An 8,017-nucleotide genomic window follows, 5' to 3' on the forward strand; every position below is an offset into this window, starting at 1 on the left:
AATAGCTTGAAAATTAAAGCCATAATATCAGTCCAGATATCAATAGCATGAAAAATCAGTCCATAATATCAGTCCAGAAATCAATAGAATGAAAAATCAGTCCATAATGTCAGTTCAGAAATCAATAGCAGATAAAATTAGTCCACCCCGAGAGTTCTTACTCAATTGTTACTCAGCTGAAGAAAAACTGTTCCAGTTCATGCACAAATATCTCAGAACCAACATGGATGGAAACTGTTTTTCCCCTTTGATTTTCATAAAAGCATTTTTTTTCCCTTGAGAGTCGATAAAAAAATAAAGATCACTCTGTTTACAAAATATGCGATTATTTTAATTACATGTAAAATTATTTCATTTATATGTGAATCGTTGCGAAATGAAGGGATTGCTGGATTTGAAAATAATCATCTGCACTTTAAAAAAAAATAATCATCTGCACTTAAAAAGAAAAAAATAAATAATCATCTGCACTTTAAAAAAAAGAAAAAAAAATAATCATCTGCACTTAAAAAAAATTAATAATAATAATAATCATCTGCACTTGAAAAAAAAAACTAGAAAAATCTAATATACAACACAATAAGTAGAGATAGATGAGTTGAGAAAGAAACGAATGAGAAAAATAATTTTAAAAACTAACCTAACGTCATATAACAGTTTACATTCCAAACAGTTTGTTGCTTCGGTATGATTTACAGCTAGCAACATCTGACCTCTCTTTTATTTTATTCTTTTATTTTTTCATTTTATTTTTATTATTTTTAACATCAAGTCAAAGTGAGCTTAAGAAGTAAACATTACGAGAGAGATAAATTTTTATACAACTTAAATTTAATAATTATTTTTAAATAAATAATTATTGATAAATGACTGTTATTTGAAAAAGAAAATGTAAAATAAGAAGAAATTAAAGGAATTTTGAAAAAAAAAAAAAAAAAAACGTCTAAGTTATAATTTATAATGGTCGTATCATCACGTCAAATTTCAACGAATCATTTGCTCTTCAACGAAAATTAGATCAACCATTACAAATATTAGTTTTTTTTCACTACAAGAGTAGCAGTTGATAATTCTCGAACTAATAATAGAATCGTATTTTATTAAGAAGAAAATTGTTTTAAACTCAAGAATAATAAACCCTCTCAGCATGCCAAATTTCAACTCTGCAGTTGCATTTCTGCAGTCTGTAGAGCGGCTTGTATGATATTTTTTGCAACAGGTTAAACTGTTAATAATTCTCGAACTAATAATCAAATGCAGATGTTTCTCGTTCTATCTTAACTCCTGTACCGTGTAACTGAAAAACAAATAATGTTGTAAGTGCTTCGAGAAAGATTTCAAAAAACGACATAACAGCTATTTTTCTTGTCATTTCATTACTATCAATTGAAAGTATTTTAAATTTGTTATACCCCTATCTTCATTGTGTCCCAGTTACTTGCAAGCCCTATCTAATCTCAAATCACATTCCAAATACAATTGAGCATAAACTTTGCCTTTTCAGAATTACAAATTTTGTTCTTTGACTATTCAGACTTTTGAAATTTCCCAAAGATTTGACGTTTGAAAACTTTTTTTCGTCTTTTCAGACCTCTGAAAAACTTATTATTTTTCTTCTTCACATTTTAGGTATATTTCAAAATTTTTCAACATTGATCACTGAATTGATTTCTTATGCCATTGTCTTTTACAATCTTTGATATTCCCAACGCATTGTTCCTCCAATACCTAATGCTCTATTATTGTGTAAACTTCTCATTTGTTTTTTTTTCCAAATTTTCATTGTACTTTATACTTTGTAAGCCATTTATACTTCTTGTTGATGTAATTTTTGTGTTTTATGTATGCTTAATGTATGTTTTGTATGTAGAATGCATGTTCTACTCTTGTGTGCCCTTAAATAGGGCGGGTCGAGATACGAATAAACAAACAATACCCCTACCTTGATATAACATTAATAATATGGTGAAGAAAAATTGCTTATCTGTTTTACGAAAAATAGTTTTAAACAAATTAGGAATTACGATAATTTTCTTCAATTGATTATATTTCGGCAAAGCTTATTACAAATTAAAAATCAACATAACTCACACATATTTGGCCACTTTATGAGTTGCGCGTGCTCTACAGGTTGTTGCAACGACGTTATAGTATTTTTTTTTCTTGTTTCTGTTTTTCATATATTTGTTTATCAAGATTATTTTAATACATTTCGAGAACGGGCCGGGATAGCCTGGACGGTAGGGCGCTGGGCCCATATCCAAGAGGTCGTGGGTTCGATCCTCGCCGGCCGAAGACTCCCCGTGTAGTAAATGGTGACTGATGCACGTTAAATCTGTCGAGTCTCAAAGTCCTCCATGTTCCCACAACAAATCAATACCTCTGGGGGTACTGATCCAGGAGTTTCCTTGTCTTCTGGATTGGTTCAAAATTACAAGGCTACGGAGTTGAACATTAGTAGTCGTAAACCCATGAAATTGGGTCGGCTGTTCAACGACGGTTATAAAATAAAATACATTTCGAGTATGATCCGTGATGACTCAGGGAATAAAGCTTTTGCCTTCCAATGAGATGAACCGGGTTCAAATCCCACCAATGACTGGTCGATACGAATCCACTTCCGGCTTGCACCGACCACAGTGCTGACGTGAAATATCCTCAGTGGTTGACGGATCACGGGTAAGAGTCCCTTTGCTGTCAGGTTAACCATAAGAGGTTCTCATGGTGTTCCTCGTCATGTAACGCAAATGCGGGTTAGTTCCATTAAAAAGAAATCATGCTATTCTTACGTTGGTTTTTTTCAATTGCATGACAGTGTACACACTTCTCTACACACCTTAGTATTTTCATAACTCTAAGACTATTTCTTTGCTCTATAAAACGAAATGTAAGGTTGGGTACCAAAAACAAGAGCAGCGGGAACGTTGGAGACTTACGAGTTTTTTTAATATTCGGAGACATGAATGCATTAGTTTTTAACTTGCCGATACTTAACTTTATCTACAACTTAAACTTATCCAAATTATATAATACTTTTAATTTTTTTTTCCAAAATAATGCTTCTGCTTTTCCGAATATGAGATAATTTTGATTAAGGATCATCCTAGAAAAGAGAAAAAAATACTATTTGAGAGAATCTACTGAAAAATACTATTTGAAGAATTCAGAAAAATCTTATTTTAAATTTAATTCAAGAAAAATAGTGCCAAGTGAAACGTTGTTCAGCAGCGAATTTTCTCAATCTAAGAGTGTCTCCAGCAACTTTTCTTTCTATATATTTATTTATTGAGTCAGATATAATATTTTCAATAAATCGTTACAATAAATAATTATTGCAGCATTATCAAATTCAATATAGATCGTTGAAAATGAATATTTAGCGATATGTGGACTATTTATTTTGTGCATCAAACAGAAACATAGTCATACAGATTTTACCTGATGGAAAACTTCCTACGCTTCAAAATTACACAAACTTGAATTGACAGTCGACAGGTTTTAAACGAATTGAAAATGAGTGCCCATTTCCAAAACTTGACAGACGTAAATGTAACAAAAGAAAAATAATTTGGAAAAAAAAATTTGTTAAAAAAGAGGAAAAATAAAGGTAAGAAACAAAAACTAGGAAAAAGACAGAAGTCGAGAGAGAAAAAAAATCAAAAACTGAACTAGAAAAAACTTAGAGGCTGAAAAGCAAATCATGGTAAAATGTATTTCCAAGCGTTATGTAGACGTAGGGTAAAAACTAATGTCATTTATTCATCTGAATCAGCACTCCGATGAATAAAATACAACTCCAAGGTATCAAGATGAGCCGATATGATTGAGGAGGAAATAATTCTAGCATTGTCGAAACCGAATTTATGTCAAAGATTCCAACAATGGAGAGCAATTGAAGATTTCTTGAGTTCTTGATAACGGTCAAATGCATCGTGATCCTTGAGTCTGCATTTTAAAGCTCGTTAAACAGATACACGTTTCATACAGATTGTTTTATAATCACCTGCCTTAATATTAACTCCAAGAATTTTTGTTAGAAATGGAGTAAAAAATAAACCTTTGTAAGCTTTAATTAATACTTAACGAACCAAAACCGAGCAAATAATAAACGAGAAAGAAAAATTTTAAAACATCAAAAACCATTTATTGCCTACAGAAATTGAGAGAAGGTTTACGAAAATTCTTTCAAGTTTTATCCAGTAATTAAAATGCTTTCCATGCTTTTAATCCCACCTTGTTCAGAAGCCATTTATTAGTTTTACCCTGTTAATTAAATATTTTACGAGGATATAAAAAATTACGGTAATTATGCAACGCTATGTAAATATGAAACATGTGTCAATATTAATATCGTTTGGACAAGAAGATTTCCCTTGGAATTATAATACAACTCTTTCTTTATTTAATCATAAATTCATGACGTCTCGTAAATATAATTAAAGGAAAAGAATTATAATAATGTTAATTAAATAAATTAACATTATTTTAAGTTAGCTAAACTACTTTATTTAAAATATTTCTTCGTTGTCTATAAACAATTTTAAAGTACTTACTTCCTAAATTACAAGCTGCTAGTTATTGGAGAAAATTTGTAATTCTTTTTCTACATAGCACTATACAAAGCAAACTTTTACTTGTTACAAAATTCATTCTCTTCACAAACATAAACTATTTATCATTTACTATTGATTACAAAATCGTTAGCATTATACGAGAGATAAATAAAAAAATTTTTGTTTTATGTAAAGAAAAAAGGTGCAAAAGAGCATTAAAAGCATTAAATTAAGTGAAATGCACATTTTTAAAGACGTAGAGAAATTCTGAAAGCTAAATAATATATTGCAGATATTAATTTAAAAAATATCTTTTTAGAGAAATGGAAAAAAATTAAATACTATAAACTGGTTTTGTATGAACCCAAGTGAAAAAGGGAATATATTTCTCATCACTGTATTTGTTTAAATATTTTAATTACTTTTGATACATGTATTTATACTTGTGATACATGCATTTATTAGTAATTATTTAAGCGTGCATTAAGATGAAAAACAAAATTTAGATAAATATCAAACGTGATATCAGTTTATATACATTTATTGTTGTTGTTCAATTACGTCTCACTGGAGCTGCACAATGGGCTATTGGCGACGGTTTGGAAAACATCCCTGAGGATGATCCGAAGACATGCCATCAAAATTTCGATCCTCTACAGAGGGAATGACACCCCCCGCTTCGGTAGCCCGACGACCTGCACCCGAAGTCGAGCATTTTACGGTAAAGCAGTTTAACGAGGACCAATACCGCACACCCTCGGTCCCTACGCAGACTAATACAAGTAGCCACCATCCCGTACACTGACCGTAGCCAGTGATGCTTGACTTCGGTGATCCACTGGGAACCGTGTCTTAACGATCAGTCTCCTGCGGGACTCACATACATTTAAATAACACATTAAATTTTAAAACCTAAAATTATTGTTTCATCAAATCACGCATTATTAAATACGTCAAAAATACGATCTGGGAAATAAAATTCTAAATAAACGCACTAAATTCTAAAAACGATAGTTTCTCTAATAGATTGATCAAACTGAAAATCATTGATTTAAATGCAAAGAAAACAAAAACTAGAATCTTGCTTTTATCTCTTGAAATATTTGTCCTCTCTATTCCTTTTCGACAGGACGAGTCTTCACAATGATAATTTTAATAAGAATATTTTTTATTTCTAATAAAATCCGGAATTTAAAAGTTTGAATTTTTCGAAATGAACAAATCACCCGAAATGCATTTCAGCGAAATTAATTGCTTCAAAACTCCATGAATTGTAGCATATGGGAGACAATCATGATCAGTATATACCTTTATATTTCAAACGAAAAGAAATCAAAATGAGATTTAAAATCAGAATAAAAAATTAAATGCTGCTCAGAGTTGTATTATGAATAAGCATAGCAGCAGTTATAATTGTTGCTTTTTCTTCATCTGAATGTATGTAACATTTTTACTTTCATCTCAGTTCTTAAATAAGTTAGTATTTTCGAAAGTATAATTACTGATACTTAACCTAAAAAATGTGTTATTTTTAAGCTTTCAATTTCATACTCTCTACCTCGTATATTACTCTTGGAAGGATAACAATATTAAATAAATTGAATGTTTGACTTTAACACTCAGCCAACAGCTTGGTTTATTTATTTATTTATTATTTCTTTTTTTTTACCTTCTCAAACTTTTATGACAGAGAGGGAGAGTGTTGAACTTGAAATCACGTGTACATGAGACCAGAATAAAAAATTACGCCCTCCGGTTTAAATATATTGCACCAACTATACAAAATTGATGCTGACAAGAACAGGTATTATCTGCTGTGTTGAAATCCATTTCAGGTTTTCCAGGCTAGTACTAAGAAATTTTTTTTTATTTCTAAAAAACGAAATAATTTTTTTTTCTTCAGAAAAATAACTTCTTTTTCTTAAACAAGCCAAAAAAACATAAATAAATGTTTATGGTCACTCTATTAATTTTTTAAAGCTCTTATGCTTCTCTAAAGCTTTAATAAAAATGTTCTTAACTGGTTTTATTGTTACTACCGAGTTTATCACAAAAATTATTATTATTATCAGCAATGTTTCAAAAAACTGTTCATTTTGACTTGAAAAAAAATCTTATGAATCGTCAAAATTTATGTTGGCTAATTTAACAAAGTAATTATTCAATAATGGTTGTTTTATTTTATTTTAAAACCATCATTAAACTGTAGACCCAATTTTGGGTTTAGGTCTACTAATGTTCAACCCTGTAGCCTTGAAATTTGAACCCAATCCAGAAGACAAGGGAACTCTTAAATTACGTTTTGGAAGAAATTTGATTTCGTGGAGGATTTTTTGAAGAAACTAACCTGTATTTGCGTACCATGAAGAGGAATACCTCGAAAACTTCCCACGGTTAGCTTGAAGACAAGGGTACTCTAACCCATGATTCGTCTACCAATGAGAATATTTAATGTCAGCTCTCTGATCGGTGTGAGCCGGGTGCGTGATTTGTATCGACCAGCCATCGCTGGTATTCGAACTCGGTTAACCTCATGGGGAGGCGAGCGCTCTATCTCCTGAGCCACCACGATTACATATCAATTGTTGGCTTAACCGTCTTTTAAGATAACGCTTTGCCCGAGCGGAATTATCTTGATTTTAATAATAACTTTTCAAGCGGTGCCCTCGATATTATTAAAGTTATGCATGTATTCTGTATGTTTTTGTAATAATATAAAACCTGTTCAGCAACTATTTAATCACACTAACCATCATAACTTCAAGATATTTCATCATAATAAGCATCAGTGTTATAGTGTTAATTGTTACTGGAACACAAATTCCCGTAGATGGAAAGGGGGAGAATGAAAAAAAAAATAGTGCGTGGTGTCCCTCCGCGCGGAAGAAGTTAAACTTCATAACCTGCGACGTTAATTGTAGAAGAATCAGCAGTCGTAGAAGGATCACTAGTTCTATTCAACGACTCTTTTTCCTGCTCCGCTCGCTTCCGTGCTCTCTAATCACGGTAATATTGTGCATTTTTCCCTCGTGGACCTCTTGAACCAGTGGAAGTGCTTGTGGATGCCTCATCGTCTCGGCATGGAAATGTATTTGTATTAATAATGTATGTGAATGCATCATAATGTAATTCGCGATCGCAACGCTCGAGTACGCCGTCTAGCGGGAGCCTGTAAATATCAGACATTAATTTATCACGTTTTCATTTAGTTCCATCGAAATCATTGACAGAATCAGACGCCATTTTTTAGCAGCAAATAAGAAACAAAATTTCCCTAAGGAAGAACTTGAAAAAAATCTCCAGAATATTAGTAAATCTTTCAGGAACAGAACACACCAAACATTTGAAGAAAAATTCCTCAATAATTTTTAATTTCTATTATCAACAAACTTGCAACTGATGACTTCCGATTTCGGATACTGTTACAGATGTGTGTATTAAGGTAAAATGCATTTCTTCTGTCT

This window comes from Parasteatoda tepidariorum, chromosome 6 (assembly GCF_043381705.1).
Source record: "Parasteatoda tepidariorum isolate YZ-2023 chromosome 6, CAS_Ptep_4.0, whole genome shotgun sequence".
Classification (NCBI taxonomy): Eukaryota; Metazoa; Arthropoda; class Arachnida; order Araneae; family Theridiidae; genus Parasteatoda; species Parasteatoda tepidariorum.